This window comes from Rhinopithecus bieti, unplaced genomic scaffold (assembly GCF_001698545.2).
Source record: "Rhinopithecus bieti isolate Rb0 unplaced genomic scaffold, ASM169854v2 scaffold_64148, whole genome shotgun sequence".
Lineage (NCBI taxonomy): Eukaryota > Metazoa > Chordata > Mammalia > Primates > Cercopithecidae > Rhinopithecus > Rhinopithecus bieti.
In genome coordinates this window covers 1-951 of record NW_016867706.1, presented here as the reverse complement: position 1 = coordinate 951, position 951 = coordinate 1, and the positions used below count along the sequence as shown (strand labels likewise).

General features: G+C 58.9%; 1 pseudogene; it reads right to left on the bottom strand.

The window, feature by feature from the left end:
* Nucleotides 1–68: 68 nt before the first annotated feature.
* On the bottom strand, nt 69–945 carry LOC108525517 (myotubularin-related protein 5 pseudogene; annotated as a pseudogene).
* Nucleotides 946–951: the final 6 nt, after the last annotated feature.

Here is a 951-nt window from a genome sequence, read left to right as displayed (position 1 = left end):
GTCCTCCTTTCAGCCTTCTTGGCTAGGTGTGCCCCTTGCATCTTGGCAGTAGCCTGGTCCACGATCCGCTACATGGTGCCCTCATCCAGCCACGGGAAGGGCTGGGGTGCCCATTGCAGATGGCTGCTCTCGCCCCGCCTCTGTACCTTGTGCATCGCCAAGTCTGGGTACAGGTTCTCGTTCTTGTAGAGCTGCTCTGCCAGTTCCTGGATGTGACGCAGGACACACTGGGGGTGGTTCTCATCCGCCCCCCTGCATGCCACCTCGTGGGCCACCAGCTCATCAAACAGTTCCGTGGGGTGGTACGGGACCCCACGCTCCGACACGAAGAGAGCAAAGGCCATGCCCTCCAGCACCTTCATCAGGAAATCGTCCTCCACCAGCCCACACTGGCCCAGGAAGGCTGCCTTATGGAAGTGGATGACAGGCTCCGGGTGAATGCGCATGACGTGCAGGCACCAGAGATAGCTCTGCAGCAGCCGATCAATGAGCCACCGGAAGATGGCATGCAGCTCTTTGTCCTGCATGGGAGGACTTCAGGGAGGAGGGGGACGTTGTGGGTGGAGGGAAGGCAAAGGCAACCAACTCCAGCTCCAGGTCCAGGACCATGCTCAGAACACTGTGCGTCTGACTCTGCAGTGGCTCTAGCAAGGGTGGAATATGCACACACTCAGGGATGGTCACCGTCCCTCCATCCAGATCAGCAACAATCACATCTAGCAGCTCCTGGGTCTCTGCCTAGAGAGCCGCATTGACCCCGATGATGAAGGGCATGGGTGTGCTGAGGACCTCCAGCAGCTGGGCCGGCAGGATGGGCACATAGATGAAGCTGTATCTGAGAGGAAACAGCAATGCTAGGAGGTCCCTGCAGGCATCAGCGAGCTGCTGGTAGCTAGGGGACAGGAAGAGAACCTTGTGCTCTGTGAGGGTGACACAGAACAAAGACAGCAC